The sequence below is a fragment of the Pectinophora gossypiella genome, chromosome Z (assembly GCF_024362695.1).
Source record: "Pectinophora gossypiella chromosome Z, ilPecGoss1.1, whole genome shotgun sequence".
NCBI classification, from domain to species: domain Eukaryota; kingdom Metazoa; phylum Arthropoda; class Insecta; order Lepidoptera; family Gelechiidae; genus Pectinophora; species Pectinophora gossypiella.
Window position 1 is genome coordinate 20,329,779 of NC_065433.1, and position 20,051 is coordinate 20,349,829.

At 38.0% G+C, this 20,051-nt stretch overlaps 1 protein-coding gene and 1 non-coding gene across 3 annotated transcripts in view; one reads left to right on the forward strand and one right to left on the reverse strand.

The window, feature by feature from the left end:
* Nucleotides 1–20,051, reverse strand: part of LOC126380549 (klarsicht protein) — a 239,381-nt gene that overhangs the window by 218,374 nt on the left and 956 nt on the right. For both annotated transcript variants that reach the window (XM_050030023.1, XM_050030027.1), the window contains exon 2: nucleotides 5,896–5,936. The gene's annotated coding sequence lies outside the window, so the exon portion shown is untranslated. The remainder of the gene's footprint in view (nucleotides 1–5,895; nucleotides 5,937–20,051) is intronic.
* Trnav-cac (transfer RNA valine (anticodon CAC)) lies at nucleotides 17,609–17,681 on the forward strand. Its single transcript has one exon. It is a non-coding gene; the product is annotated as a tRNA-Val (tRNA).

Sequence of the window (20,051 nt, forward strand, 5' to 3'; positions counted from 1 at the left end):
TCATATCGAAGCAAGAGCCGTCATCATCATCTCCCTAGCGTTATTCCGTTTTCACGGGATCCGCTTTACCTAACCTGAAGATTTGATAGGTCGGGTTTTTTACAACCTGTCTAATTTTCTAAGGGAAGAAGACCCCAATACAGGTTAGGTCACATATCTCCGAAACTCATTTCTCACGATGTTTTGCATCACGGCTGAGGAACATGATAACTACTTATGACCCAAACATGAATTCGAAAACATTTCGGATATCACTGGTTCAGGCCCGTGCTGGATTCGACCGTGCAACCTCACTGTAACAGTCAAGCGTTCTTCCAATTAGGCAACCATGGCTTCGACATCGAAGCAAGGACCACTATTGTTTATTTATTTTTATTGTATTTTGTCTCACAATTTTGTAAGGAAGACAGTATGAAACGCAAAGCGGGTGGCGCTGTTGATCGTATCCAATGCGCGTGGCGTCGCCGCAATTCCCACTCAAACAACATAACTTATCCGACTAATGCACACAAATCCGACCAGCATTTCCCATACATTTCACTAGTACGAGTTTGCTTATAAAGTAACTAGTAGCCGAAGCCAACGATCGCATACAAACCAACAAATACTGTAATAGATTCTGACACACAGCAGAATGGATGGAGCCAATATCAATAGATTCTATTCTGGGTTCAAAACGTTGAGCAAAATGGATATGACATTTATTTTGATCCGTTTTAGAGGATTTACTGCTTATAATGTTTACAAAATAGGCAATTATTAACATCGGATCAACATATTTTATACTTAGTTACGTTATTATTCTGAGTTGAAAGATTAATACTCATAAACTTGCGTCAAAACATCATCAGCATATCAAACCAGATTAAATCAAACCGAAATACGAATTTACGTTTAAATTATATCGTGTATAAAAGCAGTAATTTCACCCCGGTACTATTAGGGATTACTTTAGTTAAATCAGGATTTCGGTCAAAATTATAACTAATCTATTTTATATTTTTTGTCATGACGTGATTTACCAACCTCGGATGGCATTCACTACTTGACCGGACAAATGGGAAACGCTGAGCTCAATATTAAAATAGTAGTGTAGGTATGTTCCTCATACTATGCCTATAAGGTCTTCTCTCGTGTGGGTTGTGAGGTGGACCAACCTCAGCAACCCTAGTGTCAGGGTTATTATTGAGCCGCCATAGGTCACCCTGACATGCCTGATGTCATGGACTTACATCAGTAAGTAGTACCCGGGATGCAGGGACAAAATTAAGGTCAAAAACCTTAAGCGCCGTGTCCACAGAGTCCAGTTCATATATTCATGCAAGCATTGTAACATTGTTTACTTCCTGTCAACTACCGACAGTCGCTTTCCCTGGCGAAATTCACATGATTCCTATCAGAGTCTACGGCCCAAGAATTTCCATCATTATTTATGCTCTCACTTCCAATACTATGGCGTTATGCGCGTGGGCGGCGACACTACCAAAACTTATTCAATTTATCAAAATATGTAGCGGTTTAAGTCGTAATAATGTAACTAATAGGAATGTTGTCAGAAAACGTGAGCAACACTCTATTAATTATTTTATTAAATATTTACAAAACATTTCAAGAGACAGGACAGGGAAATATGCCTGAAACTATCTACTATCCTATCTAACTATCCTAGTTTATAGGATATGCTGGTTTTTATTGGGTGTCGAGTGGAGGTAAGAATAAAACTACAAAAATCCCCGTCAACGACGTCCTTAGTACACCAAATATAATCTAGGTTACTGTTATCCTGACCCTAATACCTACAGCATTTATTCTTAGGGTGGTATTAATAAACTAATCTCAGCTGAGACTGCCCTCAAGATCATGCTCAAGTCCCTGTTTTTATATGAGAACTGTCACATTGCCATAATCTTGAGGGCAGTCTCAATGCTGAGATTGGTCTATTAATACCACCCCTAGTCTCTGTGACCTGATGCCACACCAGGAGCACTAAAGTACTACTATAGTTAAATCAGAATTAAATCAACACATAAAATGGGTCTTGTGCGGATGCTCAGTGTTTATCTTTGGACCGTACGAACAAACTACAAAATTACACTTTACACGTTCTGCCCGTAAGATGCACTTTTGGTATTTTCGAATGACGTAAGACAAATAATGCTTATTCAGCTGCACGATTAAAGATTATCAATCAATCACCTATAATTTTAAACACGATCTGAACCCTAAACGCGGGATGATATAGCAGCGTGGACCATAGCAAGTAACAAGATAATATTCTCAGCCATAAATGGAACGGACGCTTTTAAATATTAATTACAGAATATCGAGTAGGTACATATTATCTGATGAATAACCGTAGTGAAATTTAATAGGACGACATTTGTCTTTCCCGGCAACAACGCTAGCGTTTAACCCCGGCATCGGTTGGAATGCCGCTTGCGAGCCACTGCCGGTTTGCATAATAATCCATCCATTTATCGCATAGATGTGCCGATTATTCCATACGATAGTCCGGCCGAGAGAACTCGCTTGCAATGTCTCAGCTAGTATCTGCGGTAATTAATTACATTTAATAGCCTAATCGCCAGCCTCTACGTTGTTAGAAGTTTCCCCCGCAATGGTATATTCGTAACAGCTCTATGACTAAGATTTTTTACGTCAGTCATCAGGTCACTATTTCATATTGTCAGGTGAAAACAATATAACTTGCTTATCAAGAACGACTGCTACTAATCGACAATCCGCTTTTGGCTTAAATATTGCAAAGTTGAAAAGATAATTAATGATCCAATATACACTTAACCTGCAAAATTATTCACTGGAGAACCATCAACGAGCGCTTAATTATAGTATTATCAGCATTCAATATTATGCAGGGTTCACTACCTCGTAAGTCTAGAAAAAGTCTAGTTTTTCCCACATAGATTGAATGTGATGTTTCCTGTCCTCGGTTTTTATTGGCATATGAATATGCCACACCGGCCTGACTGGAATGACTAGTCAATGCGAGGGTATTTGTGGGACGTTTTTATCCTGCACAGCATACATAATCAGGATGGGCTTTTAATAGACTCTCATGTGGAGACGTTTAATATAGCCTAAGGCAAACAAGACGTGTAAGTACACGTACTCGTATATTCCATTAACTATATACCATGTACACCACAGAACGTCTGACGTTCCCACCGTCGGGAACACGCAGAGCCCGTCCCCTGGGCATTTAATAAATACTTCGCGCAACTATACTGTTATGCAATTTTATCTTTCAATTTCAATCAGAATCGATCAACTCGCTGTTGAATGTCATCCATTACGCGGTACGTATATTGTATGGAATAACATCGAGTATCGAGATAGTAAAAGTATTATGGATAGTGGATACGGACGGATACTGGCTGCGGTTCCAGGAACGTGATCAATGCGCGCACGCACGGCGCGTTTGCCGGCCGAGTTACGTGGCGTTTAATGCATCATCAGTTTTCGCAGTAGACCGTGGCCGGCTACAGCATGCAACTGCACGCTGACATCATTTTGGTGTTAGCAGTCTATAAATATTTACGAACTTGCAGACAACCTACAGTATAATAAAACCAATAAATTGTTGTCTATACCACACAGCAACTTTAAAATTCCTTATATCTATGCAGCAGATATATTAAAATCCTACCAGTCGCACTATGGAGATATCTCGAAAACATAGCTATAGGTAAATAGGCGGCCGGGACAACAACTTCCGCCAGGACAAAAGACGCGCTCTGCAGTAGACGTGTTCCACAAGAAGTACAAAAGTCCTATTGTTTACTTTCACTATACTTTTGAAATCGTCGAAGGTAATACAAATACATTTTTCGCTGGGTTTCTCTTAGCGACATCACGGCTCATTTCAGCTCCTATTTGCTCTTCGGATTGGAACTAACGCGTATTTAATGCTCGGCTTCGGGACGCATTCCACCATGCCATGACTCTATTAGGAATATAGTTTAACCGTTTCGAAACACTATCTAATAAATATAAGGAACGCAGTTCTGTCGTCTGGTGGATTTGTTGCTTAGTTTTAAAGTCATACCTGTCGGTGTTTAATATTGTTATATTGTGTAGTAGAGTTCTCATCTAACTTTCTTCCAGCACCGCATTCAACTTCAGTGCTGTCAATCAACGTCAGAAACAACTCGAGCAGCAGTAACGCTGGTAGTCGGGATGACGGATCAAGTGGCAACAATGTGAGAATGATCGTCTAGTCGCCTACCCAGCTGACATCACATTGGTACAACTGTTGCATTCAGTTGCACCGCCTACGCACCGCGCACCTACAGCCCGGCAATCTAAAAGAACAATCTACGAAGAACCGACACGCAAATTACAAAAATACCTCTCTTATAATTCTCAAGACATAAAATTTGGAAGTTGAGAGGACTTCAACTGCGTCTCGTTTGGAATTAAGTACCCGAATTAAAGTGTTTTAAAATCTAAACAAAAACACAAAAAATACACTCAAGTCAATAATTATTTAATTATGTTATTTAGTCCATTCTACCATCTTCTACCCATCATGAGATTCCTGTTCGTGCAGTACCGTGCGTTTGAACATAGTCATTGAGATCCACACACTCGCATTATCCCGAGAGTTACATCATAATCGGACACCTACGTCTCGGAAGCGATGCCCATTCATATTCATTAAACTATAGCTTTGTTTGGACATCTAACCGGTCGGAAGCCAGCTTCAAATGGCTTTTGTGTAGCTCCACCAAGTTGCACGCTTCTAATGTAACACAACTCTTTCTTTGTAGATTGTAAACACTCACAAATTCAGGATTAATGACTCTATTTCTGGATTACCTTTGTTGGACCCATGTTGCGCTATGTTTTCAGATTCTATTTTATTAGTATATCGTAAAACGCAATATTCTTTTTTTGATTTTAGATTCTTGACATTGTTTTTTGACTCATAAAATGCACGTAGCGTCCTGAGCACAATAATGTATGGTATATAAATTATACCGTACAAAAGCAGCAAAATTTCTTGCTTTAGCAAATAAAAAGAAATGCAAATGTTTTCTACTCCGTGTCTAAGCAGGGGTTCTCACACAAATACCTGAGGAGTTAGAACGATAGGTTCGTATGTGTTTACGCGAACGATTGGAATTTGTCTGTATTTGGATCGGGGTCGCCGACCTCTGCTGCTCCTACAAGGCCATCGGTATTGTCCTCATAGCAACTAAACACTTGAATTCGTTTTAATAGCCGTTATATTACTAAATTCTAACAGTTCATGTTGTAGGCGACCACAGTACCTAGTTAGTAACTGAATTAAGGGCAGTTACCTCGTTTGTTTTATATTACGTAGAAGGTAGTAGCACTAGCACAAACCACTTTAATATTCAAAAGGCTTCTTACTAAGGTCCTACAAATACCAACATAAAAAAAATAATACGAAGCAATGACAAACACAACTTAAAAGCTTTCCAATGTAGACTTGGCGGATTACTAACCTCATATCACGTAAAAGCAGTAAGTTTGCCGTGACGATTTATGACCGAAAGGCCATTTACTGTTTACGTTTTCGAATTTATTTCTATTTCCTTACACAATAATATTTATTAAAATTTTACACCGCAAACGATTTTACGGCGGAATCATAATAATACGAAAGTAGTTGTCTAAGTAATATCTGTGAAGAGGCCGCGGCCGCGGAGCGTAAAATGAGTTTGTTCGAATGCGCAGACGCAGCCGGGCAGCGACCACTGAACCGTGGGGAGATGATGATGTCTTTATCTATTGTCCAATACGACGCCAATTAAGGCAACCGTCACGCAAATACGTTAATCAACCCTTTATTTGGAAGTGATTGTACTCGTACCTACTGTTCTGAATTGGAGAAAAAAAGAAACGTACCTATGCAATGGCGTCCATCACTCCCGCATTGCGGCTTCTACCTGTAAAACAAAGCTTACATTTAGTAACATAACAACCAGAAGTAGCTGCAGTTCTCCTAAATTTCCACGTCCACCGTATTCTAATCTAGGCGATGACCGAAGCATGCATTGGCCCGCTGCCAACTCCAAGTATATTTCAGGACACCCTTTTAAGTGTTTTATTAATTTGCTTTCAAGTTATTTTCTCCGTGGCTACTACGAGAACAGAGTTACTATAGTGTTTAATTCTGTCTACACTAGCGCAGTACCGCCGGCTCATCACTGCGCGACATCCGGCGCCCGACGCAGCAGTAGCTAACCACGCTTCAATGGATGAGGTTCTTGCTAAAGAAACCATATCTAGTCCGAAGTGTTACATAGTTGAGCGATGACGTGTCGTTAAGATTAAACCAGTGTCGTCACTCATCGAGGAAGATGAGATTCTGATCCGATTTAGTTCACTTTATTTTATGAGGATTATCACTTTCCTTTTCATTATTGGAAGTCACATAACCGAGTTATGAAATATCGAGATTATAGGCGAGGAAAGGTTTTCAAAGCTGGCTAAGAATCGGTTTAAAGTTGATGTGGTGCTATAATCCAAGGAGAAGATTACGAGTGAATTTCTAGTTCGCAAACGTTATATCTACAAGACCGTACCTTAAAGATGTCGGCTCGATAAGCTACGGATCCCGATTTCTAAATACTTAACGATGTCCAATTGAGTACGATGGTATTTAGTGCACTCTACGAGCTATAGCGCTAATATTAGTATACTAATAAACAAGCCCTAAAGAGATAACTCGTTAGCACTACACAGCAAAGATCGTGATGAATCGACCGATACCCCTGGGAACTACTCTAATTACATCGAATGGCCAACAGTCAGCAGTTCACAGTTGTGCAACTTGTGACATTTACTCGAAGGCTATTATAACGATACAAACCACGGTATCCAGACTTATCAATTTATTCGACTCACAAAAGCATAAACCTATATAACCTTGTAAGAAGATAAAACGATAAAACTTATGGTGTCTTGTGCAATTATTTGATCAGTACAGTAAGAAAAAAAACACATTTTAAAGGCTACACATTTACGCGGATGTGATTTCATTCTACTTATAAGTAATTTACCATCGTGTTTTCATAAGTAAAGCTACGAAAGCTATTCTTACTTCAAATGAGAAATCTAATAACTATAGTAAGCCCATAAATCGTGTCTTGGGCCAGATAACTAATCGAATCCAGTCGTGTAATCTACAGAGTCCAATTGTGACCTGATAATAGGCAATTGCAAACCAATTGCACCCACTCATTAGCCGAGTAATTAATCTATGTTGGCGGTCTCCTACATAGCTCAGTTTATTAATCTCGACATGATAAATAGAATTATGGTAACAATTAGAGAATGCTAGGAAGTTAAGGTTTTCAACAGGTATAGGTAGGTGGGTAAATGTATGCCGTCGTGAACGTTGCAAGTTCCCTGCATGTTTGTAACAAAGGAAACTAATTGCAGGCGATATTGTGACGATGGTCGCTCCACTCCATTATGCACAGACAGTACCCTACAATGCTATCAAAGTGTACCATCGTCTAACCAACGCTTATCGTGTATAATGCTTCGCTCACTCGCGATCCGAGATAAATCGATTGAGATGCATTGTTAGGAAAGTCAAATATTTACAAAAGTGGCAAAGCCAGTCACGTTCCGTTGAAGTTTAACATTACATTTCGAAATTGTTATTGAAATATAAGTAAAACTCATAATCGTATACTACTTGACGACGATGACGCGCTGTTATTAAAAAAAATGTATAGACATAATTACTTACACATCAATCACGCGAAAGATGATAATACTGATGCGAGTTTTAGAAATAGCTTGGAAACGTAACCTATCTAAAATATTTAGAAAAAATCTTCTTTAATTGCTCATAAATTAACAACATTTACGCTATTGCCGAAAAGGGATAGAAGATGAAGCTGGTGTGTACAATACCTACGCAGGCAGGCAATAACAAGTTAGGATAACAGTACAACATTCATTGCCTAGGTCAAGATACAGTGGTTCTATAAGGAAGTGCGTGACGAATCTCTGATCGAAGGGCGTGATTGCCGATCCTTCGACCTGCCCCGCGGCGCGGCGCACACGCAAGTGATGATCGGAAAGTGTTAGCATACACTTGCTTGCAATCAAGTGACAAATACTGATAAACGGGATCTTTGCTGGTACTTCTACATTTCGTAGACAAATTTTGCATTTAAATCATATGGAACTGTACGGAACATAATCGACATATTTAAAAGTGTCTTACCTATCCATTAAAATAAGAGCGACAACGCGAAAACTTCCTACTTAATATAATTGTCTGACTACTCCAAATGGGAATATAGTCGTGAGCTTATATTAATATTTTTTTTAATAAGTTCGCGTTTGACTACAATCTCACCTGATGGTATGTGGATCACGCTTACCTAGCAAATGCCTATTCACTCTACCCTTGAAGGCTCCCAGATTATAACGAGTTGGAAAAAATCAAAACTATTACTTAAAATATATTTCCAATATGCGATTTACATTACAAGCAAAATGCAATGTGCCCGGGAAAATTTAACGACGTTGATTCGCTTAGCTCATATAACCGTTCATGTAGAGGTTAGGTACGTTTTTACGACTACGCGAGAGTCAAAGTTCACGATATTTAATGTTTATGATAGAAGCGAGGACCGGGTATGAAAACACCTGCAGTTTTCCGCTAACTGCGCTCTCCGACTGCAAGCATCTGGTATTTTACTGAACGCTGTGCTCTATTTGCCAGCGTCGAGTTGCAGTGTCCATCAACAAGCCTAGCCAGTTTAACAGACAATTTAAAGGCACTCTACGCTTTGCACGCCCGTGGCTATCGGTCAGTGTGTTGTCCTATCAAAATAATTTTCAGATCCAAATAGCCATTTTCTCTCCATTTACTGTATAGGTAAATCGAGGGTAACACTGCCGCGTGCGATGTTAGACATCGTGGGAAGTAGTTTGAGGCTGCATTAGGAAATAAATTGTCTTTTTATTTAAATTTCAGTTATTATGTATACGTATCTTAGGTTGGTAAGTAGTTAGGTAAGTTTCGGTATCTACACTTGCCAACATAATAAGGAGAGACATAACATAACAACAATGGGGTAGTCAGAGGTACATCCCTCGCAAAATTAACTAAGTGCTCACACCTCACCGAGCTTTTTCAACAAGGAAAGAACAAAGGATATTTCAAGAAAATCCAAAACCTTTTTTTAATATTCAACTGTATTCAAAAGTCTAATTTGAATGTCAATGCAGATACTCAAAACGATTAGCATAAATAATAGAAAGTAGTTTTAACGTACCTTCATAAATTATGTGGAAATCCGATTGATTGAATTGAAAGTACATTGAAAGCCAAGTTCTTTTCAACAGCAATATTATCTTTATTTGGAAGCTCAGTAACAGTAAGGCACCGCCGTGTGCTCAGACCGCTCTCAGTCGGGTCGCCCATTCTCGATAACTGTACATTCTATTGACCATAACCTTTAATAAGCCCCAATAGCGGCCAACCGTGTAGTTTCCACACTTAATTCCAGTTTAGCAATAACCACCACAAAAGGCAACCTTACATCGGACGGGCCCTCGTCGAAGACTTTTACTTCGAGACGGGAAAACAAAAATCTTCAATAGACAACACTACTTGCACACACACACGCACGCGCGCACACACAGAATGCAATGCATAGATACACAAACTGACGACCATAATGGCAATGGATATATTGACGAACTGACCTGTACTAGCTCTTTAAGATTACCTACCAGGTCACATTTATTAAGTTCATCATGTTAGAGAGGAAAGTTCCAGTCGCCTTCTAAAGCGCATAGCTAGCAAGATAAGCAGCAAAGACGGTTCTGTTTAGTTTTTACATATTTGAATGTAATCTGTCAAATAAATTTATTACTAGACATACATCATCATGATCGTTGGCCACACCTTGACAGACGATGGTACTCATAGCAGTGGCTGTGTATCTGTCACGATTTGCTGCAACTTTCCTGTGGCTTATCAAGCCAATAGACAGATACAGAGAAAACTACATGCACATGTTGGTCTCTTTGAATACAAGAATGAATGTATCAAGGTATAGCAATTAGCATTAGAATCAGAAAATAACTGTTGGACTAAATGCATTATTCAGCGCAGTACGTAGCTAAACGGTCCGATACCATTATCAGTAGGATTTATTGAAATTTCTTAATAAATTATAATAAATGTGTACACAGACTTGCCCTCTGCCCTTCTCTTAAAATAAATTAATATTAAAGGTTTACGATACGATACCTCTTTAGTAGCGTCGTAAATAGGAGAAAATTAGAATACTGTATAATAAATTCGAGAATTTTCGTGGTCGTAGGTAGTAGTCACAGATTACTAAACAGTTACTACGATATAAATGCGTGTGCATAACATATTATAAGCTTTATAAGGTAATTCTTGGTTACCACATGCGATACGATGATACGACACGCCTTATTACAACTGGTGAGAGTCACATTTAACCCGAGACTCGAATAACAAAAAGCTACAGGCTAATATTTACAAACAACAAGCACGTTACTTTACTCTAAAAGTGGCTTTAAATGACGTCCATAAAGCAAAATGCGTTATCCTAGAAACACGAATGTTAAGGCCGGGCACCACAGGCCAAACGGGAAAGCGTGCTAAGTCACCGTCGTCATTGCCCGTAAAACAATGAAGCTAGTCGTCATCTAAATTAGGACTACCGTTTTACCTTTTGTGGTTTATAAGACCACAGATAAAGTAAAACAAAGGAAATGTGGCTTCGGAAAACTAGGTGAAAATCATTACGTTCGATCAACGTGCGTGTAGGTGTATCAAGAGAACATTGCGATTAATACGCCATAGTCTGTAATATGCAAGGGATAGAAGAAAGATGTTGGAAGGGCCAAGGGAGCGGGAAACGCGCGCCATACAAGTATGAGCAAATAGTTCATACTTCAACTTTGCACTCCACTCGTCCGCAAACTTTACGACGCACGTAGTTCCGCGATAGTATATTAAAAGGTCGTCTTGTGCTTTATATATATGTGTGTGCTTTAATACAACCGTAGAACAGCTGTTTCGTCTTGCTTCTGACAGAGAAGAGTTCTCAAAGCTGACGGCCAACGTCCAGTAATGGACAGGCACTGGAAGAAGAAGATGTGCTTTATAACCTGCAGGGTAAAAAAACTAATATCAGCTATCATACAAGGAGAACCCTCCTTATCACAAGAAAGCTAAAAACCTTAGTATGATCGGCTGTATATCAAAAAAGTACTTTAGTATGCAATATCTTATGAAAAGTAATGATAAAATAATCACACAAAAATCACATAAAATTTGCTGGTAAAGTGGCTATGGAATTTTAGTAGCAGAAGAGTTGTTATCTGTTTATATCTGGAGTTATCTGTTTGCAGGAGTAGTAGTAAAAGAGAGCGGGGTTGAACCGGCGGCGACAGCGGTTCTCGTACAAAATGCGCATTAGGGCCTTTCCATCCTCTTTCTTCTATTCCATGGTAATATGTGAACCGTACCTAAGCTTTTAATCATAATTGTCAGAATCATTTAGTCTACTTAGTAGTAAATAAGTTCGCCCACAAACTTTACCAATATATTATACTATACTATTGACTACTGTCTTTGGTAAAGTTTGTGGGCGAACTTATCCTAATTTTAGTAATACTAGGTACAACCCTCGACAAGTAGGTTGGTGATCGCAAAATCAAACTCTCTCCGCCTGTTACTAACCTGAGACATTTAAAACTTCTTACTTTTTATCATGGTAACACCACCATATAAACTTACCCTGAACTCATTAAAACCCCTTTCATACGCACATTATGTAGGTGTGTTTAAATACGACGTGGTACCGGTACACCTGCTTTTCTATTGTTTCTAACGTTTATTTGGCAATTGTTTCATGTACAGAAAGAGGGCAACTTCAAACGTAGGCTGTTTTCAGTTCTGAAACCGTGTCTAAACAACTGTACAAACATGTAACGAGTTCATTGATACCTTAGGAAAAAAATTCAAGAGTTCTCGTATATTTAACGTTACCGAATCGCAAAGAATTAGTGTAGGTAACTACGCGTTTAATTATTTATTGTAGCGCGCAGGCACCGACCTACGTGTAATGACATCAATATGAAGCTCAAGTTATTTCTTACAAAATGTTATAATTAACGTAGTTCAGCATGTTTTTATACGTACATTGTGTATAAAAAAAGAAATATCATGAATAATGAATAAAACAAGAAATAATCCTATCCTCTTTAAAAAAGAAATATTTATATTCCGTTGTATTAATTACGTAATATAACCTTTTAATAGTTTCCTAGACTAAAATCCCACAAAAACACTTCGTAGGTATAATGCTTTACCATTTACCCAAATATTTAAGGCAGTTACTTTAATACGGCACAAATTGCACCAAAGGGGATCAGAGTCAACCCCTCGAGATTGGTATTTCGATAATAATCGCCCACACCGGTAGGTTTAATGTTGATTTGTAACAATTTAAAGGTGTGGCTGCAGGGATGGGTGAATACTCAACACTCTATAGAATTGCAAGAATAAATACGATCTATGAGCCGTGGTAGCCCAGTTCTACGCTTGACTCTGACTATAAGGTCGCAGGTTCGAGTTCAGCACGGGCTTAAACCAATGATGTTTGGGATCATAAATGATTATCACGTGCTCAGCGGTGCAGGAAAACATTGTGAGGAAACCCAAATTCGCGAGAAATGCGTTTCGGAAGTATGTGACCTAACCTCTATTGGGCCGGATTTCCTTCGCAGTTTGGAAGAGCAGACCAGACAAGCAATCGCATTTGTAAAAAACCGGACCTTTCAAATTGTCAGGTTAGCTGAGCGGACCCTTAGGGAAACAAAGGGTGATAACGCTGTGGCGACGATGATCGTTGGTGTGGCGTCCTCTAATATAGTTTTTTTTTCTTTTTTTTTTTTCTTCTATGCTGTTCTGGGAGCAAATAAAAAACATAGAAAACGTTCAGCTGCTTGTCTTCCCGGGCATGTCGTAAAAACCGACAGAGGGATTGTGTCATCTAACATGATGGACTAATGTTATGGGCGATAGGCTGATCCCTTATCACCATAAGGTTCATCATATCCAGCTTACGACATCGTATCAACAGTGGCTGCAAGTTGTCTTTGATTACTTGTGGCTCTGCCCACCCCATTAGGGATTACGGGCGTGAGTTTATGTATGTATGTATGTTCTTTTTTTTTTTAAAATGTTCTCATACAAAATGCGCGTTGGGCCTATCCAACCTCTTTCTTCTGCTTCCGTAGAAAGGTTATTCTGAAGAATGCTACCTAACTCATCATCATCAACCGGTTACGCTCGTCCACTGTTGGACATAGGCCTTTCCTGTTTCCTATGACACTACCTAACTCTACATAACGTAGACACAGAACAACGTAGTTAGTAATTGTTTCGTCAAAAATAGTGCAGGTCTAATAAAATAAAAATTCTAAATCCAATTCTTGTGAACGCATCATATTCCTAATTATCTTCTCTTTTTATACCGTCACGATTTCATCCATAGCTGGGAACCACAAGGTCTTTTTATTTTAGTTTCATTATAATGACATGTAATGATTACCTGTCTCCCCAACGGCTTCTACGGTATTTTGGGTTACTTTGAAAACAAACAAGTTGTGAGTAATATTTCATCTACTTAGCGCTTTCTACACAAGTCCTTCGAGTGGGTTCCTTTGCAATGTTTCGCTCTCTGTGGTCAACAAAGACTTAGAAATTGCACATCGTAGAACATGTTAAGCGCTGCCATCTATTTCGTACTTAAGTTCATAATAATGAATAACGTCCCCTTTCCGGCAGCCCTCGTTAAGCGTGAAGTAGCGCCCATAATAGCAGGTTGTCGTGTTGACCACAATACTTGACGATTTTGATTAAAAATTGAGCCATTATGGTCATTAAGCGAAACACGCCTACTTGTCCGGTTCAGTTCACTCCTCCAAGGAACGTTTACTAGGCAACATTGGCTACGTAAGTCATACTTGTAGTCCGATAACGTCTTTTCAGGTCAACGTAATGGCGATTTTGTCCCTCGTAGAAAACCGACTTGCATTTTTTATTAAACGAAGAACAAGTAGTAAAGGAATCAGGTAATAAAAACATCGATAACAGAAACTATATCCCACACATTTGAAGTTTGAAGTTATGGCTTTTCTAATTACAATTTAGAATGATTAGAACAGTTGAATAGGAGAATTTATAGGCGTGTGTTAGATAAATATAGTTGCCGACACTTCAATATAAATTGACACGGGCAGGCTTACCGATGGTCATTATTTCTCCTATTTATACAAACGTAACGACCGAACATTCCACTTTCGCCGTCAGGCCAGCTCCCAGGTGCTTTCTTCTGTCAATCTTCATGGTTACCTTTAATTGGTACAATATTGTAACACAGCAATGTTGCCTTGCCTTGTACATACTTCAGCTTTATTGTTTCATGTCCGCGAGTACTATAACTACGGCATAATGATAATAATGTGCACGCAACTGTTTAATATACATAGCTGCCAACATTATTATAAGACCATGCTATTAATTTTCTCAGTTTACGCGCATTATAAGATATAATATATAAACGCTTTACATTACGGTAAATTATAACAAATGCACTATCGATGTAAACGCTTTTCTATACTTTGTTAGATATTACTGAAATTTTTTATGGAGTTTATATTGAGTATAATAAATGTATTTAAATTTATCAATCCGCTGAGATAATGAACGCCTGATCTTAGAGGATATTGTAATATTTTTAAAACCACCTCAAGTCAATATTTTGAAAACCACCGCAATGTTTATTTCTTACATAACTTTAAGAGTAAAGACAGACACAAAAATCTGGACAAAAGACCCCCGCAGAGTTACATCGAGCAGAACACCACTCTAAGTAAACAACGACCATTTTTCACAGATCTCTGAACTGTACTCAATATGTACAAACTTAATCATATTATAGCAGATCTACACAAAGTGGTAAAAAACCTTCCATCTCGTCATCGTGGGAATTATGGTCCAACACTTGATTACTCGGTCAGGAAAATAAAGATAATTTTTTGCCTTGACTGATTTCATTAATGTGAATAATAATAGTGTTTGAGATTCTTAGCTAAAATTAAATAGAAGCTTCAAGGTTATTGACGAACTAGGTAGTTGGTACGTACGTATATTGACACTAGGTTATGGCTACTAGATCTAGAATCTGTGTATAGTTAGTCTAGAATAGAATAATCCATTCGATGAAATGCGGAGTGAAAGTGGTTACCATGACAACCGCGGTTTGTAACAAATAGACGCAACCGCGAAGAGCCGCACGCGCGGTTTCGCACGATCGCAACGGATCACAGGTCCGATTGACCTTGTATCCTTGACTTTCATACATTTCCTCCTTGGTTGATAAATGGAATGGCGAAAGAAAGTCAAGATGAAACACATGCGTTTCAGAAGAAGTAAATCAAAAGTAATTCGCGATAACCGAGTACGATTATCCTTCAAACAATGACTGATTGAATACACCTAAATTCGAGACTTCATAAAACTTACAAAATCGTTGATAAATCAACAATCGTTTACGTAACGTATACAAATCATTTGCCGATGTCGACATCTCTCAATCTGCACACGTGATCGCAGCGGCCCGCATAGGAATAGTCGCCGACCCTTTAAAGGCACAACATAGAAAGCCGGAAAGTCGTGAGAGATGTCAGATTGCGCCTGCGACATCAAAATGAAGCATCGTACGCGCAGACGGCGACAGTCAACCAACCGATGTCAGACGCCAGCAGAAATGGTCTGCGAACGATTTAAGATCTCTCCCGATTGATATTTTTAAGGAAATTGGATCTCACGGAACTAACTACTTTAACACACATTTCTGTTGCGCTTTTCTCGTTTGTATTAACAATGCTTTTTTTTGTTTTGGGCAATGAATGGAGGTCAGGATAAAGTTGTAAATTCCCGTAAAAATCATAGCTTGCAATCAAAACAAGAATCGAATTGAATCCGCCTGAATTGCCTTGGATCAACACAACAATTTGATTTGTAACGGCGTTGTTGCACCACTTCGAGAGATTAGTATACTTTTATAAGGGCATGATACCCAAAACGCCGTAATGAAATGGGCCCCGTCAGAGAAACGTACCCTACCGTCACAAAATATTTACGACTAATAAACATGCGAAGGGGCACTATACGCACGCATGATAGATAACAAAAATCATAACTTACGTAATTAAAAGGTAAGGTTTTTTGAAGTCAAAATATCATTAAGACACAACACTAATACACGTAATGTAATTAATAAAAAAAAAACTAAGGAAACGTTGATGATGCGACAGCGTACCTACACAAAGTGTTACACTCACGATACTTACTTATAACTTGATGTACAAGCACAAAATGTATTGGTGGGGACCTACAATAATTGGCCAAAGGAAAATGGTTTTGTGCGTGTGATTTGCGGTTATAACATCGTAGATACCTACTTTGGAAATCTGTGGCTTTACGTTCAAGGCTCAAAAAGCGTCTCTGGTGTTAAAGGAAAATGTGAGATAACGCACCGATAACAGCATGTCATCAACCTGTCTCGACTTTTTGCAACCTTTTGCCCACCTGTGTACTATACGGGATTCTTCACTCTTTCTTTCTAGTTTCTATATAATCCGATAAGTGAGGACTATCATCAAATTAAACATCACTGCCCAATATTGTCCATCCATTATGCAAGGCCGATGTTCACTGCTCGTAATCTGTGAACTTGTATCAACTTGGCTTCAAAGCACAGTGTTCAATCTTAATTAATACATGATAGAGGTAATGGTTGCGCAAGATATCGTATCACGTCTACCGACTGTTATTATCGGTCCACTATACAATTCAATTACGGAGCATTCTATGGATTGGGCCTTTAATATGTTATTCGTCTAGCCGTAGATTTTATTGTGAAGTAACCAAAAGTATACCTATTATTTGTTTCTGTCCACCGAGAATAACAAAACAATTTTTAAAGTATCTCTAAATCGTTAATATAATCGGATTATAACAATGAATCATAAGGAAGTATGAACTACTTACCTATTTAAATAGAACACATCCTGATACGTAAAGCAACTAACATTATGGTATAAAGGCATTATGATATAATGGTTGTAAAGACTATTTTAGTTACTTTTGCTTTCGTCGCCTTGAGTATTCGATTGGAACAATGATGCACAATCAGCAACATCTTAAGACCCCCGCGTGACATTGCATGCAACGCCTCTGCAGGCTGCCCTTTGTGGGCAAGCAGTGAGTCAACATGTTGTGTTGATTGCGTACTGCCTTCACGAACATGTTTCTTTTGTTTAACGAATATTCTTTGCTGTAATTAGGCGGTGCTTCTTTGTTTTTGAATTCACCGGGTGTATTTTTAGCTTATTAATTGAATATTACCTAGAAATGCATTTACTATTGTTTCTTGAACGAATAACAGCAAAGACCAGACTGCAGAAAGACAGTTTTAAAACAAAATGCGTGTGGCTATTTAATACATTTGATAACTTGCTCACTACTGTCACTGTTTCCGTAGTGTAGCGGTTATCACGTGTGCTTCACACGCACAAGGTCCCCGGTTCGATCCCGGGCGGAAACATTTTTGTACGCATAATTTTAGGTATAGTTTTATTTCTTTTGTCCTCAAAGAAGGAAAGACTGCTACGAATTAGCCCTTTCAACTATATCCATTACAGTAAAACGAACGAACAAAAATATGAGCTCGTTTTCGCAGTGATGAGATGAAAGCCTGTGCAAACGTTTACGATTTCTTGCAGGGAATGGGAAATGGCGTAAACGTTTCTGAATCGCGATAATGACGCGGAAACACGTTGACAATGTGAGGTACCAAACAAGAGCTGGAAAAGGCGCGGTAATTAAACTTAGAAAGTGGTGCACTAACTGGTAGTGCACGGGATCGGATAATTTCTAAATTGACCATTGCCAACGCGGAAAGTCACTGACCCAAGGACTAATTACCTACATAGATAATGCTTATGTAATTCAAATTACAATATACCAAAGTATTTTCATAGGATAATACTGTATTATCACCGTAATTTGTTTTTAACCCACTTCAAAAAAGAGGAGGTTCTATGTTCTACTGTTGGTTTTTTATTACTAAAACACAATGTTATGTCCTTAAAAACTGAAGCCACATCGTATATTCTTACCAACGAATTAACCTGAATACCAATCTACACACGACGGGTATAAAGGGCTTGCTTTATCAATCTGATAACGAAACTATATAAAACTATGTATGTTTGTAGTTGAACAATCTAGGTGACTAAATATTGAAGCAAAGATAAAAAGAATTTCACAATCAAGGAGATTTTAATTTCCTCGTATCTATTTAGTGTTTTGGTGTACCTACCTACTAAATATTTGTTGTAACTTTAAATAGAATATGATAAGCTAACAATGTTTACCTGTGCGGCTATTTGCTCGACGGGTCGACGATTATATATTTTTTTCATTTTGGGTTGGCGCGGTTTGTGCATTGGCCATAGTCAAGAGTTAAGGATGCACGCGATTACCATTTAAAAAGTTAGGATTTTATTTTACGACGTAAAATTTAAAAAGAAATTCGCTTTTCAACCGTAATTTTATAAGGAAGAAAAATTTTCAAACACTTGATTTTCTCTCCAGTCAGACACTAGACTTGCAGCAAATCATTTTACGACGTAGACGCCATCTTGTTTTTATTGTCGTCTTCCGGTTTGGCAACAGTGCGGGTGAAGTGGGTACTTCACGTAAACAGGTGACAAACCTTTTGTTAAAGATTCCTTCCCTGTTGAATTTATCTATACATAATTCTTCCACAGTACCTATCTACATTTTATTTGTTGATTGCTGCCAATGCTGCAAAATCTATTTATTGCACCTTACTTTATAGATGGGGTAAGTATAAATTATATATTTTATTTATTGTAAGAAGTTATTTCCCTTATATTTCCTTTCTGTCATATTCACAAAGCACAAAAAGAAAAATAGGTATCCACACCACACTTTCCATTCATCTTTCCATTTTTCGATAATTTTATTGGCTTCAGCTGAGTAACGATAGGTACTCATATTTTATATTTTTATTACATTTTCCGAGCAAATTTACTTTATGCGGAAGTAATGGTAGGATAGTTGGGGGATTATCGGTCACTGACCTTACACGCGCGCCGCCTCTGTGGGAACCACGCCAGCAAAAACTTAATTCTAAACTAATTTAGTATATAAACAAATATGAATAATGTAAGAAACAATGTATGAAACTTTTGTAAAAAAAGTTGAAATCTTAATGATCCCTACATAGGGTAGGTAGGTACCTACCTCTACCTACATATCAAATTCTATTTTGCTAGAAGGATACATTAATACTGAATTACTGATGCAATCAAATTATGTTATAGGCTTAAAATAATAAAATCTAAGGCTGGAGATATTTAATAAAAATAACATACCTAATGATTGAATTTTTATCCTTTCTAATACAAAAAAAAATTGCCTATTAAATTATAATTTAGGTGCCCACTACTAAATATGTCTCCTTCTTCTAATCCTTTTATCTCCTGTTAAGATGTACGGCTCAAATAACAGATTTCCACTCCTTGCATTCTTCTTTCTGTAGCTTGTTCCTATGACATGCCGAGAGTTTTTAATTAAATAGGTACTCCAATTAAAAATAATTCTATGATATTAAGAAAAGATTGTAAAATTAAACAAAGCAAATAAGCAAATTCATCACCAAAATTAAGTTTTTAATTGATGTCTGTCTGTCCATTGCAAAATAACCATCAGTTTTGTAAAGAAAACATCTGTAGTAAAGGTAGAAGAATATTTCAATAGGTATTTTAGTGGAAAGTGGTTCTGATGTAAGGAAAGGATCTCCGGTATTTAACGATGGATACTGAAAAAAAAATTAAAGTAAGTAGGTATGTCTTACTGGTACCTATTGCACTGCAAAAATATAATA